At 46.2% G+C, this 19,395-nt stretch overlaps 1 protein-coding gene across 2 annotated transcripts in view; it reads left to right on the forward strand.

Annotated features, from left to right (window-relative positions):
* Nucleotides 1–19,395, forward strand: part of LOC134927842 (uncharacterized) — a 457,379-nt gene that overhangs the window by 408,656 nt on the left and 29,328 nt on the right. The window lies entirely within an intron of this gene.

Consider the following 19,395-nt stretch of genomic DNA (forward strand, 5'->3'; position numbering starts at 1 on the left):
GAGAGATGTGTGCTGAGCGGTTCGCTCAGCACGCATCTCTCCTTGATCGGCCCGTGAGTACTGGGCTTTAGACTTAGAGAGAGAGAGAAAGTACCAGCCAATCTGCTCCTAACTGCCAAGTTACAGGTGGTTAGACAGAAGCTGATTAGTTGGTACTTTTATTTCTGTCCAAGCTTTGATAAGCTACTTGAAGAAAAGTCCATTAACCTTCATTGATCTGCACTGTTTTACATGCCCACTAGTTATGAATATAAGAAGTTTAACTAATGTTGTGGGACTGTTTTTTCTCATACGTCCTAGAGGATGCTGGGGACACCAAAAGGACCATGGGGTATAGACGGTATCCGCAGGTGACATGGGCACTTTAAGACTTTGAAAAAGGGGTGTGAACTGGCTCCTCACTTTATACCCCTCCTCCAGACTCCAGTTTTAGATCTGTGCCCAGGCAGACTGGATGCATACTGAGGAGCTCTCCTGAGTTTCTCGGAAAAGTCTTTGTTAGATTTTTTATTTTCAGGGAGAACTGCTGGCGACGGTCTCCCTGCATCGTGGGACTTAGGGGAGAGAAGTCAGACCTACTTCTAGTGAGTTTAAAGGCTCTGCTTCTTGGCTACAGGACACCATTAGCTCCTGAGGGTTTGGAACACTAGGTACGCCTAGGGGTTAATTCCCAGAGCCCGCCGTCACCCCCCTTGCAGAGCCAGAAGTCAGAAGACAGGTGAGTACAAGAAGAAAAGAAGACTTCAGTGACTGCTTTGAGGTACCGCACAGCGATCGCGCTGCGCACCATGCTACCACACACAGAAAAGGCACTACAGGGTGCAGGTCGCGGGGGGAGGGGGGGGGGGGGCGCCCTGGGCAGCATAAAAATGAATGCTTTGAATGCTAATGTGGCTCTAATTAATAAGAGATTAGATTAATCTGAATCGCAGAACCAGGTTTGGAAAAAATCTGCGGAGGATGTGTTGTCACAAGTCCAGACCCCCTCGGGGTCACATAAACGTTCATTCGCTCAGTTAACAGACACGGATACCGACACGGACACTGACTCTAGTGTCGACTATGATGATACCAGCTTAGACCCAAAATTGGCAAAGAGCATTCAGTACATGATTGTGGCAATAAAAGACGTGTTGCATATCACCGAGGACCCTGCTGTTCCTGATACTAGGGTCTGTATGTATAAGAGAAAGAAAACTGAGGTAACGTTTACTCCTTCTCATGAACTGAATACCCTTTTTGAAAAAATGTGTGAAAATCCAGATAAAAAGTTTCTTATTCCCAAAAGGATTCACATGGCGTATCCGTTCCCCTCCGGGGATGGAGAAAAGTGGGAATCACCTCCCATTGTGGACAAGGTGCTTATCAAGGTTGTCTAAAAAGGTGGCTCTGCCGTCTCCTGACACGGCAGCCCTTAAAGATCCTGCGGATCGTAGACAGGAAAATACGCTAAAATCCATTTACGTCACCACAGGTACACTACTCAGACCAGCTATTGCATCTGCGTGGGTGAGTAGTGCTATCGAAAAGTGGGCAGATAACTTGTCATCTGATATTGATACCCTAGATAGGGATACCATCCTTTTAACACTGGGTTATATCAGGGACGCCGCAGCTTACTTGAAGGAAGCGGCGAGAGATATTGGCCTCTTGGGATCAGGGGCCAATGCCATGGCATTCTCAGCTAGGAGGGCATTGTGGATTCATAAATGGAATGCTGATGCTGACTCTAAGAAAGCTATGGAGTCGTTACCGTATAAAGGTGGTGTATTGTTTGGGGAAGGTCTCGCTGATTTGGTATCTACGGCTACCGCTGGTAAATCCTCATTTTTGCCTTATGTTCCTCCGCAGCAAAAGAAAGCTCATCCCTTGCAGATGCAGTCCTTTCGGACAATTAAGTACAAAAAAGGCAGAGGTTATTCCTTCCTGGCAAATAGAGGAAAGGGAAGAGGTAAAAGATCTCCAGCCGTGGCAGGCTCCCAGGAGCAGAAGTCCTACCCGGCTTCTGCCAAATCCACCGCATGACGCTGGGGCTCCTCTGCGGGAGTCCGCACCAGTGAGGGCACGTCTACGACTCTTCAGTCAAGTCTGGATTTGTTCGGACCTGGACCCCTGAGTGTTAGGAATAGTGTCCCAGGGGTACAAACTAGAGTTTCAAGACATTCCCCCTCGACGATTTTTCAAAACGGCCGTGCCAGCTTCTCTTCCGGACAGGAAGGTAGTATGTGATGCAATACAAAAGTTGTGTCTCAATCAGGTTATTATCAGGGTTCCCCCGTCAGAACAGGGAGCAGGCTTTTATTCAAGCCTGTTTGTGGTTCCCAAGCCGGACGGCTCGGTCAGACCTATTCTGAACCTAAAATCCCTCAATTGCTACCTAGGAAAATTCAAGATGGAATCTCTGAGCAGTGATCTCCAGTCTGGAGGAAGGGGATTTTATGGTGTCGGTCGACATAAAGGATGCCTACTTACACATTCCCATATATCCTCCGCATCAGGCTTACCTGAGGTTTGCAGTTCAGGATTGTCATTACCAATTTCAGACGTTGCCGTTTGGTCTGTCCACGGTTCCAAGGGTTTTCACCAAAGTTATGGCGGAAATGATGGTTCTTCTGCGCAAGCAAGGAGTCACAATTATCCTGTACTTGGACGATCTCCTGATAAAGGCGAGATCCAAGGACCAATTGCTGCAGAACATTTCGCTCTCCCTGACAATTCTGCAACAACATGGTTGGCTCCTAAACTTTCACAGTTGAATCCGACGAAAAGACTGTCGTTTTTGGGAATGATTCTGGACCTGGAATTACAGAGGGTTTTTCTTCTAGAAGAGAAGGCTCTAGAAATTCAGTCTGGTCAAACAAATTTCGAAACCAGCAAGAGTGTCTATCCATCAATGCACTCGATTGCTGGGGAATATGGTGGCGGCCTACGAGGCCATTCAATTTGGCAGGTTCCATGCCGGAGTGTTTCAGTGGGATCTGTTGGACAAGTGGTCCGGATCTCATCTGCACATGCACCGGAAAATAATACTGTCCTCCAGGACCAGGATCTCACTCCTGTGGTGGCTGCACAGCTCTCACCTCCATGAGGGTCGCTGGTTCGGGATCCAGGACTGGATCCTAGTGACCACGGATGCGAGTCTCTGAGGCTGGGGTGCAGTCACACGGGGGGAAACCTTCCAGGGAAAATGGTCAAGCCAGGAAGTTTCTCTACACATAAATGTGTTGGAGTTAAGGGCCATTTACAACGTCCTTCTTCAGGCGGAACGTCTTCGCAACCTACCCGTCCTGATCCAGTCGGACAATATAACAGCGGTAGCACACATAAACCGCCAGGGCGGAACAAAGAGCAGAGCGGCGATGGCAGAGGCCACAAAAGTTCTCAGCTGTGCCGAAAAGCATACAAGCGTGCGGTCAGCGGTCTCATTCCAGGAGTGGACAACTGGGAAGCAGACTTCCTCAGCAGACACGATCTCCATCCAGGAGAATGGGGCCTCCACCAAGAAGTCTTCTCAGAGGTGGCAGGTCTTTGGGGAGTTCCTCAAGTACACATGATGGCATCTCGTCTCAACAAGAAACTTGAGATATTGTTCCAGGTAGAGAGACCCTCAGGCAATAGCAGTGGACGCCCTAGTGACACCATGGGTGTTTCAGTTGGTGTACGTGTTACCTCCAATTCCACTCATTCCAAAAGTGCTAAAGATCATAAGAAGAACAAAGGTTCAGGCAATCCTCATTGTTCTGGACTGGCAAAGAAGAGCTTGGTATCCAGATCTTCAGTAATTGCTCATAGGAGATCCCTGGCCCCTTCATCTACGAGAAGACCTGTTACAGCAGGGGCCGTGCGCGTATCAAGACTTACCGCGGCTACGCTTGGCGGTTGAGTGTCTGATCCTTGCCCGAAAGAGTATTCCCAGTGAAGTCATCCCCACACTTCTCCGAGCTAGAAAAGAAGTAACGGGCAAAATATTACCACCGTATTTGGAGAAAATATGAGTCTTTGTGTGAGTCCAAGAAAGCTCCTGCGGAAGAATTTCATCTAGGGCGTTTTCTCCATTTTCTACAAGCAGGTGTGGATGCGGGCCTAAAGTTAGGCTCAATTAAAGTACAGATTTCAGCCTTGTCAATTTTCTTTCAAAAAGAATTGGCCTCCTTTCCAGAAGTTCAGACTTTCGTGAAAGGCATGCTGCACATCCAACCTCCATTTGTGCCCCCAGTGGCACCATGTGATCTTAATGTGGTGTTGCAGTTCCTTAAATCAACTTGGTTTGAATCTTTGCAGAAGATAGAGTTGAAATTTCTAACTTGGAAAGTGGTCATGCTATTAGCCTTAGCATCTGCAAGGCGTGTGTCTGAGTTAGCGGCCTTGTCTCACAGGAGCCCGTATTTAATTTTCCATGAAGATAGAGCAGAGTTGAGGACTCGTCAACAATTTCTGCCAAAGGTGGTTTCATCATTCCACATGAACCAACCCGTTGTGGTGCCTGTAGCCTTTGCCGAGTCAAAATCTTTAGATGTGGTTAGGGCATTAAAGATTTATGTTGCCAGGACGGCTCATCTGAGGAAAACAGACGCTTTGTTTGTCCTGTATGCTCCCAACAAGATTGGGGCTCCTGCGTCCAAGCAGACTATTGCATGCTGGATCTGTGCTTCGATTCAACATGCTAATTTTACGGCTGGATTGCCGTTACTGAAATCAGTAAAGGCCCACTCTACCAGAAAGGTGGGCTCCTTATCCTGGGCGGCTGCCCGGGAGGTCTCGGCATTGCAACTCTGCCGAGCAGCTACTTGGTCGGGTTCAAACACTTTTGCGAAGTTTTACAAGTTTGATACCCTGGCTGATGAGGACCTCATGTTTGGCCAATCGGTGCTGCAGAGTCATCCGCACTCTCCTGCCCGTTGTGGAGCTTTGGTATAAACATCATGGTCCCTTTGGTGTCCCCAGCATCCTCTAGGACGTATGAGAAAATAAGATTTTAATACCTACCGGTAAATCCTTTTCTCTTAGTCCGTAGAGGATGCTGGGCGCCCGTCCCAGTGCGGACTCTGTCTGCAATTTTTAGTTATTAAATCTGTTTACACACGGGTTGTGTTATGATTATAGTCAGCCTGTTGCTGACGTTGTTCATGCCGTTGACTGGAGTTTTGTTAATTGTCATGTTGTACGGCGTGTTTGAGATGTGAGCTGGTATGGGTCCCACCTTAGTTATCATTAAATCCTTTTCCTCGGAATGTCCGTCTCCCTGGGCACAGTTCCCATGTCTCCTGCGGATCCCGTCTATACCCCATGGTCCTTTTGGTGTCCCCAACATCCTCTACGGACTAAGAGAAAAGGATTTAACGGTAGGTATTAAAATCCTGGGTTTTTTTTTTCTTGCCCATTCAATCATAAAGCTATTTATTTTATGGAGGTGTTCCCTTTATGTAGACACTCCATTGAAATGTATGGGCAATTGACATCAATGGGGCCTCACAGCACTGGTAACTTTCCACATAACCTCTGCTTAATCAAATCAAAGCGTGCCAGGATTTCTTCTTTCTACTTGATAAATTACATACTGAGTCAATCTTCAACGGGGTCCAAGAAGAGAAATTTGCGTTGCCATGTTTATATTTTTGAGTGTGTTTATTTACCATGGATTAAAAGAAGATCTGTTTGCTTTTCCTTATTTGGATTAGTAATTTTTACTTACTTTAAAGTGAGAAATTTGGTGTCCCCTTAGATAAAAATAAAAATCTCCCATCCCATATTTGAAATGGCTTGCTATAAAAGTAGGGCACTGAGTGGTACTACTAAGGAATCTGTGGCAGTGATACAGCATTCAGCACTTATGGTGCCCATACACTTGTGCAATTGCATTCGACGCGATATCGGGTCCGATTTCCCTTGAAGCTCACCTTGAGATAAATCGCATTGAAAGTGCATTTTTTGTGCATTCGATGCGCATGCCCCTTACGACCAGAAATCTGGTGGCATCTGATGATCGAATGTGAGCCCATCGCATGCTGACCAAAGCACACCAGTTTTATCTGCAAGATTTCTAAAAATGTAAATAGAGGGCTGGCCTATGTGGGGGATATATAAACAAGCAGCCATTTTACTCTCTGCACTTCTGTTTGCTCTGAGACAAGAGAAGTTTGCTTTATACCTGCTGCTCGTTCCACATTGCTAGCTACCATGCACTGCTTTGTTCTGCTTGCATTACAAAGTGTTTCTATACTGCTGTGTGTGTAGAGATGGATTCTACTCGCTATCAGGCTCTCATGTGCTACTCTGTGCTGAAGATGAGTGGAGACAGGGAGAGGGCCCAGCAAAGGCGGAGGGAGAGATCTTGCTGGACCAAGGAGTGGCTGCTTAAATTGCCTACTCGTACCTACATGAACCTCCTGGATGAGATCAGGGACAACAACCCGGATGATTACCGCAACTTCCTGCGCATGGATGATGACACCTTCCAGGAGTTGCTACGTCTGGTGAACCCGTCATACAGAAGCGGGATACCAAATGGCGGGTTCCTATCCCAGCTGAGGAGAGGCTCGTGGCTACCCTGCGGTTCCTTGCTATTGGACAGTCGTTTTGAGGACCTGAAGTTTACGACCCATATCTCTGTGCAGGCTTTGGGACACATCATACCTGAAACCTGCAAGGCTATTATCAAAGTGCTTCAGTACAAGTACTGCAAGGTAAGAAAATTACACCACACATTGCTTGTCGTGTAAAAAACAAATGTTTTATTTTGCAAACTGAATTTGGTAGAAAAAATTTGCTTTATATTTCAAGACATAATTTTATTAAATATGTGGCCAACATGGCTAAATTTTAGCAAACAGTATACATTTTCATAACGCAGCACATGTGCATCATTACATTTGTGAAATGAAAAAAAAAAGAAAAAGCTATATATATATATATATATATATATATATATAGTGACAAATGTGGTGCATTATGAAACTACGCCATTGAGTGGCACCACAGCCAGGGGCACAGTGCACACCTGCAACTTGGGTTAGGAAGATGTGTTTCTGGTACCATCAACCTGCACCACTCAATGCCGTAGTATCACAATGCACCACATCTGTGGCTATATATAGCAAGGGCAGCATTACATTTGTGGAACGTAAAAAAAAAAAGCCCATAAATATGCAGCCAACATGGGTGAACTTTTTCAAACAGTATCTTTATAGTAGCATTTGGTGCAGTATGAGAAATGGTGGTAGTGGCACATGATTTCAGACTATACCGTGAGGAAGAGTGCCTGTGGGTGACTGAACAAACAGAAGAGAGAGACTGCCTATAACCGCCCGGTGAAGTAGTCACAGCCCACCTTGTTAGCGGTCACTGTGGCCGGGGTCTGGAAAAATATTGCAAATTTACGGACTGTCAATACACACATGAAGGTAGGTGCAGATTGAAGTTCCCCGGAACCAACAACCCTGCCCCTAGCAGCATGTGTGTATTTTGTGCCTGAAAGCGGTGCCACTCTTAACCTTGTTTTTCATGATGCATCATTACATTTTTATTTATTTTTAATATAACAATTTTTATTGAAGAAAAGGCACAGTGGGTCATACAAGCATTATTGATTGAAGACAGATCACATGAAAAGACATGATGTAAAGTTGTTTCGTACAGGATCGCATGAAATGGAAATGGTACAAAGTGTGGTATATAAGTGGGCACATAGGAGAGAAAACGATATATGTCAATCATAAAGAACATGTGGCTCCATTACCCATTGAGCGCATCTTGCATAATAAATCACGACAATTACATCATACGGGCATGAGAGAAACGAATGAAAAAAGAGTCAGACATGCCCCCTTATGTCGAGAGTCATAGGCGCATATCCATATTCAATAAATGGAGTTATACAGTTTAAAAATGTAAGGTCACATTGTACATCATTGGGAATATAGTATTCAGGTAATCTGTCTAAGCAGGAACCAGTTAGTGGATTCAAAAATCGTCTGAATCGTGAGTTGAGTGGACTCATTATAACTCTGTAAAACATTATCACATTTCCCATAATATCTAGGAGCTCCTGATTCTATGTCAGACACTATAGCTTGTCTTTCGTAGAAAATATTATTCAGTAAAGACGCCTTCAATTCAGCAATAGATGGAGAGTGTGTATGCAGCCAGTGAGTAAGAATTAATTTCTTAGCTATGGTAAGTATAACAGTTAAAGCAGGGACAATCTTAGTTTTCTGAGGGCTCAAATCCCAGTCTGAGAAGCAATAGAATAGGCAGGCGGCTGGGAGTTTGCAGAGATGGAGTGAGAAAACAACATAAATATAGTTCATTAACCTGTTCCAAAAAGTTCTAATTTTTCTACAACTCCAAAAATTATGAAAATATGTAGCGTCAGCCATCCCGCATTTAAAACATCGACCAGAAGAAGAGGCTAAGGTAAAATAGGAGTGTTGCTTCGGGGAGATGTAAGCTCTATTCAAAAACTTAAGGTGTGTTTCCTGTAAGGCTGCTGACTTTAAATGTTTAAGTGTTGAAGATAGCGTGGACAGAATAGTCGACATAGGTGGGAGATCAGGAATATCCTGTAACCAGCGATAATGGAGCTTAGATTGTAAAGGTCGCTTTCCAGAGTCTATAAGAATGGAATACAAGTTACGTATCCTATAGCCAATGGCTAAATTTGAGTGCAAGAGGGGAGTAAGGGGGTCAATATCAGAATCGAGAGACATTGCAGTTTGTAATGAATATGCAAAATGACGAGATTGTAGATACATAAAGAAATGACAATTTGGTAAGTTATATTTATTAATCAGGGTAGAGAAGGGTATATCACACTGCCTGGGTCAAAGATATTTCGTATAGATGAAATGCCCTTTTCCTTCCATGTAAGGTAAGTATGGTTATCAAGGCCAGGAGTAAATTGGGGATTACCCCAAAAGTTAGTGTGGGTGGAGTTAGCAAAATTCCTATGTAGACGCCTATTAATAGATTTCCATGCTTTATAAGCGTTGCAGAAGAGTACATTAGACTGTAAATGTGGGGGGATCAATGAGGCGGGTGCATGGAGTAAGGCAGCTGGAGAAAAGGGGTAAAAAAGGTGTTCCTCTATATCAGGGAGAGTGTATACCGAGCCACCAGAAAACCAGTCTACAATGTAGCAAAATATAGCAGCATTCGAAAAAGCAGAGATGTCTGGCATCCCAAAACCTCCCTCCACCCTTGGCAATCGTAGCGTGTGGCGAGATACTCTAGATTTCTTCCCTGCCCAAATAAATTTTCTAAAGAGAGAGTCAAATCGTTGGGTATCAAGCTTAGATAACTGCAGTGGGAGCATTTGGAGAACGTAAGACAATTTGGGAAAAACAAAATTCTTGACAACCACCACTCTACCGGACAGTGATAAGGGTAAATCCATCCACCCCTTCAATATCTTTTTGGAAGAGGAATAGATATGATGGAAATTTGCAGAATAAAGGGCGTTTAGGGTAGGGGGAATCATAATGCCTAGATATTTAAGCGAAGAATGACAAATTGTGAATTGTTCAATACACCAGGAAGGGGTGGGATAGGGGAAAAGGAAAGGGAACTTGAGCACAGGTGATAAAATAAAGATTATATGGTCATAACAACCAGTAATTTCATAAACCACAATGACTTTAAATTCTATCCTTAGAAGAAGGAATTTTAACCATACATCATGTGGAGGTGCTCCCCTGAGAGTAGGCAATTACAAATGTATCAAAGGAGAAAAAAGAAACTCTCTTTTTTGGGGGGCACTCATTGAAAAATTATTTTTACCTAAAATATAACTTTTATTATTTAAGATTAAAATATTATGGCACAAGATTAGACATAAACATATAAGTAAGCAGTCAAAAATGAAAAGAGAAATAAAGGCAATGCCACACCTAGATTCTCGTGTGGCACAATGTCACAATAGGAGATAGGCGTTATTGTATTATAACCAGTAATATCACCACTGACCCTAGTCGTATCAACAAAACAATATAATTGGCTGGTAGAGGAACATAATAGATAAATATCAAACAGTATTGTTGCCTGAATAGGCTCCACCAATCATAGTTAATATGACTGTCAAGGCAAATATATCTACATACTGGTATCAATTATGTTCATAACACAAACACTATCCTTACTAATTTCGTGACATATATTCTCTTAAAGAGGTAGTAGCGAAATATTAAATAGTATAAGTATTCAAGATTGTCAGGGTGCGCGGTTGAGGAAGCTAGTATAGCGAAACAGCTGTTTGAGGCGGGCATCCCTTCAGACGGCCGAACGGGACGCCGCATACCCAGTGCAGTGTATCTGCAACCGCGCACCCTGACAATCTTGTACTCTCAGGTATCTTTATTCATTTCGGGTGTCCTTTAACTGTCCGCATGGTGAACAGTGGATCCTGCAATACCAGACGGCACCAGGATCACTGCAACCATTAGGGTCCCAGCACTGCCATCTATCTACTTTCTTCTATGCACTATAGGCGCTGTCGTTGTAGCGCTCACTCTGCATCAATGTATTCACACATGCAGAGAAGCAGCATACAAACGTAAGGCAACTGGTGCTTTTTATCAATCTTGCCTAAATTATCATTACATCTATCTTTTCCTTTTCATGCTCTCTCATTGCCTATGACAACCCAGAGGACCCCCTGCGATAATTCATCAGGGTGCCCGGGGTGATCGTGACAAAAGCAGAAGCAATTCTTTCCTTTTCTAACCCTTAGATGCAGACGGGACACGCTCATCTGCTGTATAATGCTTGTCACACAGCAAACAGATGCCACCCCGCTGCACCAATGATAGGTGTGTCTTTTTCTTTTTTTCTTTATGTTTAAAATCATTTCTCTATCGTCCTAAGTGGATGCTGGGGTTCCTGAAAGGACCATGGGGAATAGCGGCTCCGCAGGAGACAGGGCACAAAAGTAAAGCTTTTACAGGTCAGGTGGTGTGTACTGGCTCCTCCCCCTATGACCCTCCTCCAGACTCCAGTTAGATTTTTGTGCCCGGCCGAGAAGGGTGCAATTCTAGGTGGCTCTCATAAAGAGCTGCTTAGAGAGTTTAGCTTAGGTTTTTTATTTTACAGTGATTCCTGCTGGCAACAGGATCACTGCAACGATCACAGGTACAGCCTGGATGGTCACCGGAGCCACGCCGCCGGCCCCCTCACAGATGCTGAAGCAAGAAGAGGTCCAGAATCGGCGGCTGAAGACTCCTGCAGTCTTCTTAAGGTAGCGCACAGCACTGCAGCTGTGCGCCATTTTCCTCTCAGCACACTTCACACGGCAGTCACTGAGGGTGCAGGGCGCTGGGGGGGGGCGCCCTGGGAGGCAAATGTAAACCTTTAAAAAGGCTAAAAATACCTCACATATAGCCCCAGAGGCTATATGGAGATATTTACCCCTGCCTAAATGTACTAAATAGCGGGAGACGAGCCCGCCGGAAAAGGGGCGGGGCCTATCTCCTCAGCACACGGCGCCATTTTCTGTCACAGCTCCGCTGGTCAGGAAGGCTCCCAGGTCTCTCCCCTGCACTGCACTACAGAAACAGGGTATAACAGAGAGGGGGGGCAAAATAAATGGCAATATATTAATATAAAAGCAGCTATAAGGGAGCACTTAATCATAAGGCTATCCCTGTCATATATAGCGCTTTTTGGTGTGTGCTGGCAGACTCTCCCTCTGTCTCCCCAAAGGGCTAGTGGGTCCTGTCTTCGTATAGAGCATTCCCTGTGTGTCTGCTGTGTGTCGGTACGTGTGTGTCGACATGTATGAGGACGTTATTGGTGTGGAGGCGGAGCAATTGCCAAATATGAGGATGTCACCTTCTAGGGGGTCGACACCAGAATGGATGCCTTTATTTGTGGAATTACGGGATAGCGTCAACTCGCTTAAGCAGTCGTTTGCCGACATGAGGCGGCCGGACACTCACTTAGTGCCTGTCCAGGCGCCTCAAACACCGTCAGGGGCTGTAAAACGCCCCTTGCCTCAGTCGGTCGACACAGACCCAGACACAGGCACTGATTCCGGTAGTGAAGGTGACGAATCAACCGTATTTTCCAAAAGGGCCACACGTTATATGATTTTGGCAATAAAGGAGATGTTACATTTAGCTGATACTACAGGTACCACTAAACAGGGTATTATGTGGGGTGTGAAAAAACTACCAGTAGTTTTTACCGAATCAGAAGAATTAAATGACGTGTGTGATGAAGCGTGGGGTGCCCCGATAAAAAACTGCTAATTTCAAAGAAGTTATTGGCTTTATACCCTTTCCCGCCAGAGGTTAGGGAGCGCTGGGAAACACCTCCTAGGGTGGACAAAGCGCTAACACGCTTATCAAAACAAGTGGCGTTACCCTCTCCTGAGACGGCCGCACTTAAAGATCCATCAGATAGGAGGATGGAAAATATCCAAAAAGGTATATACACACATGCAGGTGTTATACTACGACCAGCTATTGCGACTGCCTGGATGTGCAGTGCTGGGGTAGTTTGGTCAGAGTCCCTGATCGAAAATATTGATACCCTGGACAGGGACAATATTTTACTGTCGTTAGAACAAATAAAGGATGCATTTCTTTATATGCGTGATGCACAGAGAGATATCTGCACACTGGCATCACGGGTAAGTGCTATGTCCATTTCGGCCAGAAGAGCTTTATGGACACGACAGTGGACAGGCGATGCGTAGAGGAGTTATTTGGGGTCGGTCTATCGGATTTGGTGGCCACGGCTACGGCCGGGAAATCCACCTTTCTACCTCAAGTCACTCCCCAACAGAAAAAGGCACCGACCTTTCAACCGCAGCCTTTTCGTTCCTTTAAAAATAAGAGAGCAAAGGGCTATTCATATCTGCCACGAGGCAGAGGACGAGGGAAGAGACAGCAACAGGCAGCTCCTTCCCAGGAACAGAAGCCCTCCCCGGCTTCTACAAAAGCCTCAGCATGACGCTGGGGCTTCGCAAGCGGACTCGGGGGCGGTAGGCGGTCGTCTCAAGAATTACAGCGCGCAGTGGGCTCACTCGCAGGTAAATCCCTGGATCCTGCAGATAATATCTCAGGGGTACAGGTTGAAATTAGAGACAGAGCCACCTCGCCGTTTCCTGAAGTCTGCTTTACCAACGTCCCCCTCAGAAAGGGAGACGGTTTTGGAAGCCATTCACAAGCTGTATTCTCAGCAGGTGATAGTCAAGGTACCTCTTCTACAACAAGGGAAGGGGTATTATTCCACTCTTTTTGTGGTACCGAAGCCGGATGGCTCGGTAAGGCCTATTCTAAATCTGAAGTCCTTGAACCTGTACATAAAGAAGTTCAAGTTCAAGATGGAGTCACTCAGAGCAGTGATAGCGAACCTGGAAGAAGGGGACTTTATGGTATCCTTGGACATCAAGGATGCGTATCTCCACGTTCCAATTACCCCTCACACCAGGGGTACCTCAGGTTCGTTGTACAAAACTGTCACTATCAGTTTCAGACGCTGCCGTTTGGTTTGTCCACGGCACCTCGGGTCTTTACAAAGGTAATGGCCGAGATAATATTTCTTCTTCGAAGAAAAGGCGTATTAATTATCCCATACTTGGACGATCTCCTAATAAGGGCAAGGTCCAGAGAACAGCTAGAGATGGGTTTAGCACTATCTCGAGAGGTGCTAAAGCAGCACGGATGGATTCTGAATATTCCAAAATCCCAATTAATGCCGACAACTCGTCTGCTGTTCCTGGGGATGATTCTGGACACAGTTCAGAAAAGGTTTTTCTTCCCGAAGAAAAAGCCAAGGAGTTATCTGACCTGGTCAGGAACCTCCTAAAACCAGGAAAGGTGTCTGTACATCAATGCACAAGAGTCCTGGGAAAAAATGGTAGCTTCTTACGAAGCAATCCCTTTCGGCAGATTCCATGCAAAGGGATCTGTTGGACAAATGGTCAGGGTCGCATCTTCAGATGCACCTGCGGATAACCCTGTCGCCGAGGACAAGGGTATCCCTTCTGTGGTGGTTGCAGGAGGCTCATCTATTGGAGGGCCGCAGATTCGGCATGCAGGATTGGATCCTGGTGACCACGGGTGCCAGCCAGAGAGGCTGGGGAGCAGTCACACAGGGAAGAAATTTCCAGGGAGTGTGGTCGAGCCTGAAAAAGTCTCTTCACATAAGCATTCTGGAACTAAGAGCAATCTACAATGCTCTAAGCCAGGCGGAACCTCTGCTTCAAGGAAGACCGGTGTTGATCCAGTCGGACAACATCACGGCAGTCGCCCATGTAAACAGACAGGGCGGCACAAGAAGCAGGAGGGCAATGGCAGAAGCTGCCAGGATCCTTCGCTGGGCGGAGAATCACGTGATAGCACTGTCAGCAGTATTCATCCCGGGCGTGGACAACTGGGAAGCAGACTTCCTCAGCAGACACGACCTTCACCCGGGAGAGTGGAGACTTCATCCAGAAGTTTTCCACATGCTATTAAACCGTTGGGTAAAACCAATGGTGGACATGATGGCGTCTCGCCTCAACAAAACACTGGACAGGTATTGCGCCAGGTCAAGAGATCCGCAGGCAATAGCTGTGGACGCGCTGGTAACACCTTGGGTGTACCAGTCGGTATATGTGTTTCCTCCTCTGCCTCTCATACCAAAGGTATTGAGGATTATACGGCAAAGTGGAGTAAGACTAGTGGCTCCGGATTGGCCAAGAAGGACTTGGTACCCGGAACTTCAAGAGATGGTCACGGACGATCCGTGGCCTCTACTTCTGAGAAGGGACCTGCTTCAGCAGGGTACTTGTCTTTTTCAAGACTTACCGCGGCTGCGTTTGACGGCATGGCGTTTGAATGCCAGATCCTAAAAGGAAAAGGCATTCCAGAAGAAGTCATTCCTACCTTGATAAAGGCAAGGAAGGAAGTCACCGCGAAGCATTATCGCCGTATTTGGCGAAAATGTTGCGTGGTGCGAGCAGCGGAGTGCTCCAATGGAGGAATTTCAACTGGGTCGTTTTCCTACATTTCCTGCAATCAGGATTGTCTATGGGTCTCAAATTGGGATCTATTAAGGTTCAAATTTCGGCCCTATCAATATTCTTCCAAAAAGAATTGGCCTCAGTCCCTGAGGTCCAGATTTTTATCAAAGGAGTACTGCATATACAGCCTCCTGTGGTGCCTAAGGTGGCACCGTGGGATCTAAATGTAGTTTTAGATTTCCTCAAATCAAATTGGTTTGAACCACTAAAGAAGGTGGATTTGAAATATCTCACATGGAAAGTGACTATGTTACTGGCCCTGGCTTCGGCCGGGAGAGTATCTGAACTGGCGGCTTTGTTTTATAAAAGCCCTTATTTAATTTTCCATTCGACATAGGGCAGAGCTGCGGACGCGTCCGCATTTTCTCCCTAAGGTGGTATCAGCGTTTCACCTGAACCAGCCTATTGTAGTGCCTGCGGCTACAGACGACTTGAAGGACTCCAAGTTGTTGGACGTTGTCAGAGCCTTAAAAATATACATTTAAAGGACGGCTGGAGTCAGAAAATCTGACTCGCTGTTTATACTGTATGCACCCAACAAGTTGGGTGCACCTGCTTCTAAGCAGTCGATTGCTCGTTGGATTTGTAACAAAATTCAACTTGTACATTCTGTGGCAGGCCTGCCACAGCCTAAATCTGTTAAGGCCCATTCCGCAAGGAAGGTGGGCTCATCTTGGGCGGCTGCCCGAGGGGTCTCGGCATTACTACTCTGCCGAGCAGCTACGTGGTCAGGGGAGAACACGTTTGTAAATTTTTACGAATTTGATACCCTGGCAAAGGAGGACCTGGAGTTCTCTCATTCGGTGCTGCAGAGTCATCCGCACTCTCCCGCCCGTTTGGGAGCTTTGGTATAATCCCCATGGTCCTTTCAGGAACCCCAGCATCCACTTAGGACGATAGAGAAAATAAGAATTTACTTACCGATAATTCTATTTCTCGGAGTCCGTAGTGGATGCTGGGCGCCCATCCCAAGTGCGGATTATCTGCAATACTTGTACATAGTTATTGTTAACTAATTCGGGTTATTGTTTAGGAAGCCATCTTTCAGAGGCTCCTCTGTTATCATACTGTTAACTGGGTTTAGATCACAAGTTGTACGGTGTGATTGGTGTGGCTGGTATGAGTCTTACCCGGGATTCAAAATCCTCCCTTATTGTGTACGCTCGTCCGGGCACAGTACCTAACTGGAGTCTGGAGGAGGGTCATAGGGGGAGGAGCCAGTACACACCACCTGACCTGTAAAAGCTTTACTTTTGTGCCCTGTCTCCTGCGGAGCCGCTATTCCCCATGGTCCTTTCAGGAACCCCAGCATCCACTACGGACTCCGAGAAATAGAATTATCGGTAAGTAAATTCTTATTTTCTGAGCCCGTTCTGTCCTGCTGACTCAGGGGTGAAGTGAATATCTGTTATACTTTGTCAGGATAAAAAACACATTCTGCTACATCTAAACCTCCAAATAGCTACATGTTAGCAGTTATTGATATTAGCTACATGCCAGCAGCTATTGACACAATTTTTGTCTGAGGTAGTTTTCTGATACACTTAGTAGTGCTGTCTATTACTATGATGAGCGATTACGTTATTACCTGAATGGTTGATCAGGGTGCCTCAATTACTGTATTTCTCCTTATTTTATAAGGAATCGGTTAATATCAACAGCATACCTATTACACTGCACTGGGTTAATGAATAGTATTTGTACTACGACTAATTCATATCATACCTATTCATTTGAATTGTGGATATTTATATCCGATATACTTGAATACTTATACTATTTATTATTTCGCTACTACCTCTTTAAGCGAATATATGTCTCGAAATTAGTAAGGAGAGTGTTTGTGTTATGCACATAATTGATACCAGTATGTAGATATATTTGCCTTGACAGTCATATTAACTATGATTGGTGGAGCCTATTCAGGCAACAATACTGTTTGATATTTATCTATTATGTTCCTCTACCAGCCAATTATATTGTTTTGTTGATACGACTAGGGTCAGTGGTGATATGGGTGTAGTATGGTATGCCGGCGCTCGGGCTCCCGGCGACCAGCATACCGGCGCCGGGAGACCAACCGCCGGCATACCGACAGCGTGGCGAGTGCAAAGGAGCCCCTTGCGGGCTCGCTACGGGCACGGTGGCGCGATACGCGCACCACACTATTTTCTCTATCGTCCTAAGTGGATGCTGGGGTTCCTGAAAGGACCATGGGGAATAGCGGCTCCGCAGGAGACAGGGCACAAAAAAGTAAAGCTTTTACCAGATCAGGTGGTGTGCACTGGCTCCTCCCCCTATGACCCTCCTCCAGACTCCAGTTAGATTTTGTGCCCGAACGAGAAGGGTGCAATCTAGGTGGCTCTCCTAAAGAGCTGCTTAGAGAAAGTTTAGCTTAGGTTTTTTACTTTACAGTGAGTCCTGCTGGCAACAGGATCACTGCAACGAGGGACTTAGGGGAGAAGTAGTGAACTCACCTGCGTGCAGAGTGGATTTGCTGCTTGGCTACTGGACACTAGCTCCAGAGGGACGATCACAGGTACAGCCTGGATGGTCACCGGAGCCGCGCCGCCGGCCCCCTTGCAGACGCTGAAGAGAGAAGAGGTCCAAAATCGGCGGCTGAAGACTCCTGAGTCTTCATAAAGGTAGCGCACAGCACTGCAGCTGTGCGCCATTTTCCTCTCAGCACACTTCACACAACAGTCACTGAGGGTGCAGAGCGCTGGGGGGGGCGCTCTGAGAGGCAAATAAAAACCTTATTAGAGGCAAAAAATACCTCACATATAGCCCACAGAGGCTATATGGAGATATTTAACCCCTGCCTAACTTCAAAAATAGCGGGAGACGAGCCCGCCGTAAAAGGGGCGGGGCCTATCTCCTCAGCACACAGCGCCATTTTCTCTCACAGAAAAGCTGGAGAGAAGGCTCCCAGGCTCTCCCCTGCACTGCACTACAGAAACAGGGTTAAAACAGAGAGGGGGGGCACTGATTTTGGCGATATTGTATATATATAAAAGATGCTATAAGGGAGAAACACTTATATAAGGTTGTCCCTATATAATTATAGCGTTTTTGGTGTGTGCTGGCAGACTCTCCCTCTGTCTCCCCAAAGGGCTAGTGGGTCCTGTCCTCTGTCAGAGCATTCCCGGTGTGTGTGCTGTGTGTCGGCACGTGTGTGTCGACATGTATGAGGACGATGTTGGTGAGGAGGCGGAGAAATTGCCTGTAATGGTGATGTCACTCTCTAGGGAGTCGACACCGGAATGGATGGCTTATTTAGAGAATTACGTGAGAATGTCAACACGCTGCAAGGTCGGTTGACGACATGAGACGGCCGACAATCTATTAGGACCGGTCCAGGCGGCTCAGAAACACCGTCAGGGGTTTTAAAAACGCCCATTTACCTCAGTCGGTCGACACAGACACAGACACGGACACTGAATACAGTGTCGACGGTGAATAAACAAACGTATTTCTCATTAGGGCCACACGTTAAGGGCAATGAAGGAGGTGTTACGTGTTTCTGATACTACAAGTACCACAAGAAAGGGTATTATGTGGGAGTGGAAAAAACTACCTGTAGTTTTTCCTGAATCAGATAAAATAAAATGAAGTGTGTGATGATGCGTAGGGTTACCCCGATAGCAAATATTGGCGTTATACCCTTTCCCGCCAGAAATTAGGGTACGTTGGGAAACACCCCTTAGGGTGATAAGGCGCTCACACGCTTATCAAGTGGCGTTACCGTCTCCAGATACGGCCGCCCTCAAGGAGCCAGCTGATAGGAAGCTGGAAAAATATCCTAAAAAGTATATACACACATACGGTGGTTATACTGCGACCAGCGATCGCCATCAGCCTGGAGATGCAGTGCTGGGTTGGCTTGGTCGGATTCCCTGACTGAAAATATTTTATTCATGTAGAGCATTTAATAGGATGCATTCTATATATATGTATGTGAGATGCACAGAGGGATATTTGCTCTCTGGCATCAAGATAAGTGCGTTGTCCATATCTCCCAGAAGATGTCAGGGACACGACAGTGGTCAGGTGATACAGATCCCATACGGCAGATGGAAGTATTGCTGTATAAAGGGAAGGAGTTATTTGGGGGTCGGTCCATCGGACCTGGGGACCACAGCAACAGCTGGGAAATCCAACCTTTTTTACCCCAAGTTACATCTCAGCTAAAAAAGACACCGTCTTTTCAGCCTCAATCTTTCCTTTCCCATGAGGGCATGCAGGCAAAAGGCCAGTCATATCTGCCCAGACATAGAGGTAAGGGAAGTAGACTGCAGCAGGCAGCCCTTTCCCAGGAAAAGAAGCCCTCCACCGCGTCTGCCAAGTCCTCAGCATGACGCTGGGGCCGTGCAAGCGGACTCAAGGTGGGGGGG

This window comes from Pseudophryne corroboree, chromosome 5 (genome assembly GCF_028390025.1).
Source record: "Pseudophryne corroboree isolate aPseCor3 chromosome 5, aPseCor3.hap2, whole genome shotgun sequence".
Classification (NCBI taxonomy): domain Eukaryota; kingdom Metazoa; phylum Chordata; class Amphibia; order Anura; family Myobatrachidae; genus Pseudophryne; species Pseudophryne corroboree.